General features: G+C 32.7%; 1 pseudogene; it reads right to left on the reverse strand.

The window, feature by feature from the left end:
- Nucleotides 1-561: 561 nt before the first annotated feature.
- Nucleotides 562-11,816, reverse strand: part of LOC101506831 (receptor-like protein 54) — a 26,504-nt pseudogene continuing 15,249 nt past the window's right edge.

Here is an 11,816-nt window from a genome sequence, read left to right on the forward strand (position 1 = left end):
TCAATGTCCAACACGACGCAAAAACATATAGTTACATTCAATTACTTTGATTTTTCAAATTATCATTGGTGTCCATGTGTTGGTATCTGTGTTGTGTTTGATGTTTTGTGCGATTGAGAACAATGTCACTGGCATCAATGGGGAATAAAAGAATGGTTTTATGGTTTAATAGAATAGAAAAATAGAAAGAAAAAAGCAATTCTGAAAGAACAAAAGACAATCTAATAAAAGTACCTATGATCACTATCAACATGTTACTCATTTATGACAGAACAAAAATATAAACAAGTGAAAATAGAAGGAAAAAAAATGTTACAAACTTATTATTTAGGCTCTATTTCAAGTGTGACATGTAATTCTACAAACATCATCTACATTTTAAAAGAGGATAAACTAACACTCAAAAGACTTAACAAAATTCGAAAAACTAATATTCAGTCATATTTTAAAACTGAATCAAATCATGTTTTTATAAATCCATGAAGAATTTAGAATTGAGCACAACAAATATGAAAAACCAATCCCAGAAAACCAATAATACATGAATGAAGGTAAAAAAAGTTTGACATAAAAAATCACGAAAATTAGATATAAAACAAAAAATAAAAATCAATTACAATCATATGAGCTAAGGGATTCAGAAAAAAATCAAACCCCACATTGAATCCAACCACCCCATAACAACCAACGACCAACCTTATTCATTGACTTAGGTCACATAGTTATTCAAAATGCTTAATGAAAGTTCCAATTTGAAGAAAGATCCAACGATTCCAAGTTTGTCAAGTTTGCTATGGATTGAGGAATAGGACCAGTGAGTCTGTTATAGTAAAGGTTAAGCCCTTTGAGTTCATGAAGCTCTCCAATTACATTTGGAATCTCTCCTTCCAATTTGTTTCTTGACAAATCAATGCTTACAAAGTTTATTGGAACTTTCACCAATGTCATTTGGTTCCCTTTTGTTGCCACAGAGACAGAATCATAATAGATTTGTTTTTCCATATCTACTATTTCCATGTATGGAATAGTTCTATAGTACTCTCCCACTTGAATAACAATATTCTTCATGGCTTCAAAATTTTTGTAAAATTATTTTGGTAGCATAACAGTAAAATTATTACCTGAGGTATCAAAAATGACTAAACTTGGAAATGGATGTTTGATGCTTAGATTAGCAATTGAACCATGAAACTTATTGTCTCTCAAAATCAACACTGTCAAATATGGAAGAGTGTGAAGCTAGTCAAGAAAATTGTCTTGTATTTTGTTGTTACCAATGTTTAAAACTTCCGGGTGTTCGCAGTTGGACAAAGATTTAGGCAAATGGCCTTCTAATTTGTTATCATTGAGATTCAGAATTCGAAGGTCACTGCTCTTTGAAAAGTTACTTGTTCACTTGTAGATCCAAAACTATAAGGGATGATGTATTAGCAAGACATTGTGGAATAATTCCTGTCAATTTGTTGTTTGCGAAGTTGAGAAAATGAAGTGAGCCCATATTGCAAATTGGCAAAGAAGAGAGGTCACTATCCAGTAAGTTGAAACTAAGATCAAGGAAATGAAACTGTGTTGACATAGAGAGGTCTATTGACGTGAACAAGTTTTGATAGAGATTCAAATCTGCTGATGTTTCAAGCAACTAGTTGGGCACTATTCCATTAAGTTTGTTATTAGATAGATCCAGATAATCCAATCTATCGTATTTTCCTAATAATAATTTTCGATATAGAGTCAAGCTCATAGAAGACAAATCCAGTTCATATAGTTTAGAGAAATTGTAATTGGTATCAGACTCAAAGTTTAATGACAATTGGCTATTATATGAAACGTCAAGAGCTTCCAGATTTTGAAGTTTGAAAAGTGTTGAAAATTGACAAGACCACTAAAGTTGTTTGATGATCGATATAGTCCAGTTAGGTTTGTAAGGTAAGATCGATTCTGGAATGTTGCCTTATAGTCTGTTGTCCGATAGATCTATCACCTCTAAGGAATGTGATGAGATTGCACTGATATGCATTTGTTAGTCGATTACTTGATAGATCTAAATATACCAAAGAAGGCAAAGCTAAACACTACAAAGGAATTGTTCCATTTATCAAGTTGTTATCTAAACTCAAACAAGTTAGTTTTTGGAACCCTGTAATTTTGTTGGGTAGGGGACCCTCTAATTTATTAGAAGTACATTCTAAATGAACAAGTTGAGTCAAGTTAAATAATGAAGATGAAATTTGTCCACTAAATGAATTATGTGAAAAATCCAAGCAAATCAGATGTTGAAGGTTTGAAAGTGACGTTGGAAGCTCACCTCCAATATTGTTATCACTCAAAAGTAATTCTTTAAATTTGTTTGACAAGGGAAATACATTTGAGATTTGACCACTAAATTCATTTTCAAAGATATGCAAAATAGTTAGATACAGAAGGGTTAAAAGTGAGGATGAGATTGAACCGTTAAGGTGATTGCCATAGAGAATTAGAGAAGTAAGATGTGTAAGGTTAGAGAAATATGGAGGAATTGTCCCTTGGAGTTGATAACTTGAGAGATCCAAAACTCTAAGAGAAGTGTTGCAACTCAATTCTGAAAGTTGGCATATAATTTCATTATCTGACATATCTAACTCCTGAATACCTAGTAAACAAAGAATTTTGTTTTCGAAATTTCCTCTTAATCTTGTTGATCCAAGATTAAGAGTAACCAAAGAGGAAGATTGATCCAAGATCAAATCTATGGAGTTTAGTCTTATTGAAGACATGTTTGTGTAATCCAAAATAAGCTCCCTTAAATTTGTTGCATTTTGCACAAGCCTCTTCAAGGTGGTTTTTTTCCAAACTAATTCTAAATTCAGTATGAGATGAAGTGATGTTAATTTGGAAAAGTGAGCGATTTGAAGTAGAACTTCACCTCGAAAGTAACTGTAAGACAAGTCGAGATGTGCGAGACTCATAAATCCACCAAACTTAGAATAAAAATAGGAGTTTGAGAAATTATTGTGAGAAATATTTAGTGTTTGGAGGTGAGCAAAACGAAAAATGGTGTTGTTAGGATGGATTATACCTTGAAGCACTTCCAAGGTTGAGGCCAATCACATGACTAGAGATGGTGTCACACCTGACACCATTCCATGAGCAACAATCTGTACCATTTTTTCATGTTTGTTTTTAGAAAAGGTTCATCCCCACAATAACCATATGAATCCATACCTATAGTGAATGATGACTTGAACTCGAGCAAAGCATAACTTTCTTCATGATGGCCTAAAAAGGAAGAAGATAATGAAAAATTGAAGAATAAGATATTTAAATGAAGAAGCAACCAACCCATTGATGATTTGATTTTGCTTGATTAATGCAGATTTGTGGAAAGTATTCGTAGTTTACAAGAAAGAAAATAAAGTGTGCATGAAATGGTGGGGAACATGGCATAAATATTTATAGTCAAGTCCAAAATATAGTACAGTACAAAATATAGTATAGTACAAATATTTTTAAGGCAAAACTTAGTTTTTATGATCTTTACTTGGTGAGTACTAGAGCTGTCAATTTGACAAACCCCCTAATTATTGACCCCAACCCACATTTTGAAGGGGTCAAAAAAATTAATAATTTAAAAGGCCCCCAAAAACAAGGCTCCCTAAATTAAAAGTCCCCTAAAAATTTGTGGGCTTAGGAGGCCCATAGGCCCACTTTTTTAAAAAAAGAATCGATTTTCTTTTATGAGAAATAAAGTTTTTCAATTTTTTCACCGATAATTTTTTTTTATTTTTTTCTATAAAATTTTCCGATTTTTTTTCGATAAAAAATGTTCGATTTTTTTCGATAAAAATTTCCGATAAAAAATTTCTGACTTTTCTCGATAAAAAATTTCTGATTTTTTTTCGATAAAAAATTTCCGATTTTTTTTCGATAAAAAATGTCCAATTTTTTGTTTCGATAAAAAATGTCTAAATTTTTTTTCGATAAAAAGATATTCATTTTTTTTTGAATAAATTTTTTTTCAAGAAAAAAATCTTAAAATTAACAAAATATTGGGGCCTAGGGCCCCTAGAGCCCCCTCCCTTAAGCCCCATGAAATAATAGGCCGAAATTAAGGGGCCCTTAAAAGATTATTTTGATAGGGGGCCTAATAATAAAACAAAAAAAATAAAGGGGTCTTGTAGTTGGGGGCTTTTTTGACGGCTCTAGTGAGCACACATATGCGAAACAAAATTAGATGACTAATAATACAGCCTTAATTTTCATTTAATATTATTCGTGATATTTTTATTAGAATATAAATGCTGAAAAATGTTTATCAAAATAGAATTTTTTGGATTAATCTTTAATTCGACAAAGGTATAACCTACTTCAATTGATACTACAAAATTATTATCAACTTTACAGTCTTAATAGTTATAATGCATAGTAAAGGTGGGAAAAGTGCTTCATTTTAAAAATTGAAAGTTATATTTAACCCTAAACCCTAAACCCTAAAATAGTGAATAAGATCAAATAAAGGAATCAAAGTTATATTTAAACTTAATATAAATTGTAGACACATTTAATATTTTTTGTCCTAACCCTTTAGGTCTTAGCTAGGAAAAGTGTCCTTAATAATTTAGAGTGTTGATCATCATTAATCTCCATCGTGAAGTTGTTGTACATACAAGATCAGTTCTCACCTCCCAATTGAATATTCTCTATACACAATTGTCCGAAATCGAACTCCACACTACTTGTTTAAGGAGTCCGAAACCAATCCAATGATGGCAAATAGAGGGAAGAATATTTAATTATTGGTATTCATTTTCTAGTCCATCGGTAACATTATGAAAGTAAAAGTGGTCTATACCTTGTATAGTTGTTCTATATTTCTATTGACTTTGAAGTGTTTTCCAAAGATAGAACCAATCTTAAGTGTGTTGTGGAGAAGTCCAAAATACAAAACAAAAGAAAAAAAGAGTATAAAAAAGTGATAAACTTTAACATCCGCATGGATGTGCCATGGTAAATGAATCAATCTATTAACTATTTGAAGGAAAATATAGTTTTTAATTATGATCTTGCCCAGGAACCACCGGAATCATAAATTTTTTATAAAGGTGACTAATTATACCACCATTATTTTTGTAACACCCCGTTTTTCAAAGCGATGGTATATTTTTTTTTTAAAAGTAATTAAAAACGAACAAAGAATTAAATCAGGAAATGCCTTTGGATAAATAATTGAGTCATTATAATTTACAAGCAGCGGAAAAGTTTCTCCAATTATAAATCCAAAACATTTACACAACATCAAATGGTACATGGAACTCATTCGGATAAGAAGTCAAACTGACAATATTAGTATAAATACAGTTTTCCCAAAGTAAAAATACTCCAATCCAAAAAGAAGGACACCTAGTTCCTATACATCATCCTAATCTGATCATCCTACCAAAAAGCTATACACCCTGAGTATCTCCACGCGCCCCGTGAGATCCTCCTAATGTAACTGCAATCACGCGTTCCCATCTCCATTCCCGTCCGTAGGGTACGAACCGGTAGGACCGTCCTGACTCTCATCTGAGGGCAAAGCCCAGATTTCCACAATAATTGTAAAGGGTCACCAACCAAAAAAAATAACAATTACCACATAGCAATTAAGATTTTAAATGCTCAAAATAACCTTTCAACTAAGCATGCACCTTAAAAGGATTTTCCATATGCTAAAAGTTCATATAATGCTTGCCAATTAACAATGAACTCAAAATGAAGTTCTCAAACCATCAAGTAATACATAACTGACCAAAGCATTGATAAATCAATTGAGAAATCGATTATCTAACTCAAAATAAGGACTTTTGCTGAGCCAATCGATTGCCAAATCGATTTGGTCAGTTCTGCTGAGTTTTTGCATGACCAAATCGATTTCTAAGTCGATTTTGTCAGTTCTGATGAGTCCCTGGGTTGCCAAATCGATTTCCAAATCGATTTTGGCAGTTTTGCTGAGTTCCTGCCTCTCTGCCAATCGATTTCCAAATCGATTTCTTAAAAGATTTTGAAAGATATATTTATACAATCGATTGGCAAATCGATTAGGTTAAAATAGTGAACTTCCTGCAACTCATCCAATCGATTGGGAAATCGATTTCCCTGATCGTTTTTCCAAAAATTCATGCATTAACTCAAGTCATTCCTAATCAAGTTCACAACCTAACACTTAGCAATTCCTACACGATTACCACGGCAATTGGGATCTCGATAACCATCATACTTACACACAACAATCAACACATAACACTTAGCATTTTCAACGCAATTACCACAACGACTCAAATTCAAATCACTTAATCATAAAACTCAAATCAACCACGACTCGCGTGCCAAGCACCCTAATGCAATGCGTATATGCCAAAATGCATGGACTCGGAATTCCAAACCAAAACCCTCCTCGAAGGGCCGTAAATCATAATTGTACCGCCTATCGCAGGCCAAAGTACCAATTACCGAGGTGCCACCTATCACGGGTCAGCACGATTTACTAAAATGCGTAAATCATAAACGTACCACCTATCACGGGTCAGTACAGTTTACCGAGGTGTCACCTATCACGGGTCAACACGATTTACTAAAAGAAAAAGCGGGAATCGTAAATGTACCACCTATCACGGGTCAGTACAGTTACCATGGTGTCACCTATCACGGGTCAACACGATTTACTAAAAGAAAAAGCGGGAATCGTAAATGTACCACCTATCACGGGTCAGTACAGTTACCATGGTGTCACCTATCACGGGTCAACACGATTTACTAAAAGAAAAAGCGGGAATCGTAAACGTACCGCCTATCACAGACCAGTACTGTTTACCGAGGTGCCACCTATCACGGGTCAGCACAATCCACCAAAAATGTAAATCGTAAATGTACCACCTATCACGGGTCAGTACAGTTACCATGGTGTCACCTATCACGGGTCAACACGATTTACTAAAAGAAAAAGCGGGAATCGTAAACGTACCGCCTATCACAGACCAGTACTGTTTACCGAGGTGCCACCTATCACGGGTCAGCACAATTCACCAAAAACGTAAATCGTAAACGTACCACCTATCACGGGTCAGTACAGTTTACCGAGGTGTCACCTATCACGGGTCAACACGATTTACTAAAATATAAATCGCAAACGTACAACCTATCACGGGTCCGTACAGTTTACCAAGGTGTCACCTATCACGGGTCGACACAATTTACCAAATGAAATGCATGAGCATACACAGACTCCATTCACAACAATCGTTAAGCAAATGCAGATATTAAAAGATTCCCCATTTTTAATACCCATTTAACTTAAACGACCTTCAAACAACATTAATTAAATAAGTCATTAAGAGATTCCCCGTTCTTAATACCGATTTAACTTAATGATTTTCAAAACAAAACGTTAAGCAAACAGTCATATTAAGAGATTCCCCATTCTTAATACTCATTTACCGAAACGATTTTCAAAAACGATAGTTAAGTAACCGAGACATTAAGAGATTCCCCATTCTCAACGCCCAGTTAACTTAAACATTTTCCTCAAATACACATTAAGTAAACCGAGGTATTAAAAGATTCCCCATTTTTAATACCCATTTAACTTAAACGACTTTCAAACAACATTAATTAAATAAGTCATTAAGAGATTCCCCGTTCTTAATACCGATTTAACTTAATGATTTTCAAAACAAAACGTTAAGCAAACAGTCATATTAAGAGATTCCCCATTCTTAATACTCATTTACCGAAACGATTTTCAAAAACGATAGTTAAGTAACCGAGACATTAAGAGATTCCCCATTCTCAACGCCCAGTTAACTTAAACATTTTCCTCAAATACACATTAAGTAAACCGAGGTATTAAAAGATTCCCCATTTTTAATACCCATTTAACTTAAACGACTTTCAAACAACATTAATTAAATAAGTCATTAAGAGATTCCCCGTTCTTAATACCGATTTAACTTAATGATTTTCAAAACAAAACGTTAAGCAAACAGTCATATTAAGAGATTCCCCATTCTTAATACTCATTTACCGAAACGACTTTCAAACAACATTAATTAAATAAGTCATTAAGAGATTCCCCGTTCTTAATACCGATTTAACTTAATGATTTTCAAAACAAAACGTTAAGCAAACAGTCATATTAAGAGATTCCCCATTCTTAATACTCATTTACCGAAACGACTTTCAAACAACATTAATTAAATAAGTCATTAAGAGATTCCCCGTTCTTAATACCGATTTAACTTAATGATTTTCAAAACAAAACGTTAAGCAAACAGTCATATTAAGAGATTCCCCATTCTTAATACTCATTTACCGAAACGACTTTCAAACAACATTAATTAAATAAGTCATTAAGAGATTCCCCGTTCTCAATACCGATTTAACTTAATGATTTTCAAAACAAAACGTTAAGCAAACAGTCATATTAAGAGATTCCCCATTCTTAATACTCATTTACCGAAACGACTTTCAAACAACATTAATTAAATAAGTCATTAAGAGATTCCCCGTTCTCAATACCGATTTAACTTAATGATTTTCAAAACAAAACGTTAAGCAAACAGTCATATTAAGAGATTCCCCATTCTTAATACTCATTTACCGAAACGACTTTCAAACAACATTAATTAAATAAGTCATTAAGAGATTCCCCGTTCTTAATACCGATTTAACTTAATGATTTTCAAAACAAAACGTTAAGCAAACAGTCATATTAAGAGATTCCCCATTCTTAATACTCATTTACCGAAACGACTTTCAAACAACATTAATTAAATAAGTCATTAAGAGATTCCCCGTTCTCAATACCGATTTAACTTAATGATTTTCAAAACAAAACGTTAAGCAAACAGTCATATTAAGAGATTCCCCATTCTTAATACTCATTTACCGAAACGACTTTCAAACAACATTAATTAAATAAGTCATTAAGAGATTCCCCGTTCTCAATACCGATTTAACTTAATGATTTTCAAAACAAAACGTTAAGCAAACAGTCATATTAAGAGATTCCCCATTCTTAATACTCATTTACCGAAACGACTTTCAAACAACATTAATTAAATAAGTCATTAAGAGATTCCCCGTTCTCAATACCGATTTAACTTAATGATTTTCAAAACAAAACGTTAAGCAAACAGTCATATTAAGAGATTCCCCATTCTTAATACTCATTTACCGAAACGACTTTCAAACAACATTAATTAAATAAGTCATTAAGAGATTCCCCGTTCTTAATACCGATTTAACTTAATGATTTTCAAAACAAAACGTTAAGCAAACAGTCATATTAAGAGATTCCCCATTCTTAATACTCATTTACCGAAACGACTTTCAAACAACATTAATTAAATAAGTCATTAAGAGATTCCCCGTTCTTAATACCGATTTAACTTAATGATTTTCAAAACAAAACGTTAAGCAAACAGTCATATTAAGAGATTCCCCATTCTTAATACTCATTTACCGAAACGACTTTCAAACAACATTAATTAAATAAGTCATTAAGAGATTCCCCGTTCTCAATACCGATTTAACTTAATGATTTTCAAAACAAAACGTTAAGCAAACAGTCATATTAAGAGATTCCCCATTCTTAATACTCATTTACCGAAACGACTTTCAAACAACATTAATTAAATAAGTCATTAAGAGATTCCCCGTTCTCAATACCGATTTAACTTAATGATTTTCAAAACAAAACGTTAAGCAAACAGTCATATTAAGAGATTCCCCATTCTTAATACTCATTTACCGAAACGACTTTCAAACAACATTAATTAAATAAGTCATTAAGAGATTCCCCGTTCTCAATACCGATTTAACTTAATGATTTTCAAAACAAAACGTTAAGCAAACAGTCATATTAAGAGATTCCCCATTCTTAATACTCATTTACCGAAACGACTTTCAAACAACATTAATTAAATAAGTCATTAAGAGATTCCCCGTTCTTAATACCGATTTAACTTAATGATTTTCAAAACAAAACGTTAAGCAAACAGTCATATTAAGAGATTCCCCATTCTTAATACTCATTTACCGAAACGACTTTCAAACAACATTAATTAAATAAGTCATTAAGAGATTCCCCGTTCTTAATACCGATTTAACTTAATGATTTTCAAAACAAAACGTTAAGCAAACAGTCATATTAAGAGATTCCCCATTCTTAATACTCATTTACCGAAACGACTTTCAAACAACATTAATTAAATAAGTCATTAAGAGATTCCCCGTTCTCAATACCGATTTAACTTAATGATTTTCAAAACAAAACGTTAAGCAAACAGTCATATTAAGAGATTCCCCATTCTTAATACTCATTTACCGAAACGACTTTCAAACAACATTAATTAAATAAGTCATTAAGAGATTCCCCGTTCTCAATACCGATTTAACTTAATGATTTTCAAAACAAAACGTTAAGCAAACAGTCATATTAAGAGATTCCCCATTCTTAATACTCATTTACCGAAACGACTTTCAAACAACATTAATTAAATAAGTCATTAAGAGATTCCCCGTTCTCAATACCGATTTAACTTAATGATTTTCAAAACAAAACGTTAAGCAAACAGTCATATTAAGAGATTCCCCATTCTTAATACTCATTTACCGAAACGACTTTCAAACAACATTAATTAAATAAGTCATTAAGAGATTCCCCGTTCTTAATACCGATTTAACTTAATGATTTTCAAAACAAAACGTTAAGCAAACAGTCATATTAAGAGATTCCCCATTCTTAATACTCATTTACCGAAACGACTTTCAAACAACATTAATTAAATAAGTCATTAAGAGATTCCCCGTTCTTAATACCGATTTAACTTAATGATTTTCAAAACAAAACGTTAAGCAAACAGTCATATTAAGAGATTCCCCATTCTTAATACTCATTTACCGAAACGACTTTCAAACAACATTAATTAAATAAGTCATTAAGAGATTCCCCGTTCTCAATACCGATTTAACTTAATGATTTTCAAAACAAAACGTTAAGCAAACAGTCATATTAAGAGATTCCCCATTCTTAATACTCATTTACCGAAACGACTTTCAAACAACATTAATTAAATAAGTCATTAAGAGATTCCCCGTTCTCAATACCGATTTAACTTAATGATTTTCAAAACAAAACGTTAAGCAAACAGTCATATTAAGAGATTCCCCATTCTTAATACTCATTTACCGAAACGACTTTCAAACAACATTAATTAAATAAGTCATTAAGAGATCCTAATGTAACTGCAATCACGCGTTCCCATCTCCATTCCCGTCCGTAGGGTACGAACCGGTAGGACCGTCCTGACTCTCATCTGAGGGCAAAGCCCAGATTTCCACAATAATTGTAAAGGGTCACCAACCAAGAAAATAACAGTTAACACATAGCAAATAAGTTTTTAAATGCTCAAAATAACTTTTCAACTAAGCATGCACCTTAACAGGGCTTTCAATATGCGAAAAGTTCATACAATGTTTTGCCAATTAACAATGAAAGTGAAATAAGGTTCTCAAACTCCTATTTAACACATAACAACTCAAGGCATGAATAAGTTGGTGAGTAATCAATCATCTAACTCAAACTGAGGATTTTCCCTGAGCCAATCGACTGGGAAATCGATTGGGATAAAGGTTTTTAATGAAAACAGAATCCTGAGCTAAATCAATCGATTTGGCAATCGATTGACAGGATAACGGAGCCCCTGACTTAATACCAATCGATTTCCAAATCGATTTCCTGAAGGTTTTTAGTGAAGTTTTGAACTCTGGCTTGATTCAATCGATTGGGCAATCGATTGACA

The sequence above is a fragment of the Cicer arietinum genome, chromosome 5, assembly GCF_000331145.2.
Source record: "Cicer arietinum cultivar CDC Frontier isolate Library 1 chromosome 5, Cicar.CDCFrontier_v2.0, whole genome shotgun sequence".
Classification (NCBI taxonomy): Eukaryota; Viridiplantae; Streptophyta; class Magnoliopsida; order Fabales; family Fabaceae; genus Cicer; species Cicer arietinum.